Consider the following 636-nt stretch of genomic DNA (forward strand, 5'->3'; position numbering starts at 1 on the left):
CTTCTGCTTTGTCTTCTTCTCCTTCTTTGTCCTCTTAGTTTCCTTCTTCCTCGCCTTCTTGTTTTGTCTTCTTTATTGCCTCCTTCTTCTTCTCTGTCTTAATCGTCTTCTTCTTATTCTATGTCTTCTTTATCTCCTTCTTTGTCCTCCTCTTCTCCTTTTTCCTCTTCTTCGCCTTCTTTGTCTTCTTTATGAACTTCTTCATCGCTCTCTTCTTTGTCTTCTTATTCTTTGTCTTCTTTATCTCCTTCTTCTTCGCCTTCTTCATCTTCTTCTTCTGATCCTTCTTTGTCCTTTTCTTCTCCTTCTTCCTCTTCTTCACCTTATCTTTTTTATTTCCTTCTTCATCTTCTTCTCCATCTTCTTCATCTTCTTCTTGTTTGCCTTCTTCTCCTTCCTTGTACTCTTTTTCTCCTTCTTCCTCTCCTTCTTCTTTGCCTTCTTTGTCTTTTTTATCTCCTTCTTTGTCTTCTTATTCATCGCTGTCTCCTTCGTCCTTCCTCTTCTTAATCTTGTTTGCCTTCTTCTTACTTGTCTTCTTCTTCTTCCTCTTTTTCTTCTTGTCTTCTTTATCTCCTTCTTCTTCTTTGTCTTCCCCATCTCCTTCTTTTTTGTCTGCTTCTTCTTCATTGCCAT

The sequence above is a fragment of the Rana temporaria genome, chromosome 9, assembly GCF_905171775.1.
Source record: "Rana temporaria chromosome 9, aRanTem1.1, whole genome shotgun sequence".
Lineage (NCBI taxonomy): Eukaryota > Metazoa > Chordata > Amphibia > Anura > Ranidae > Rana > Rana temporaria.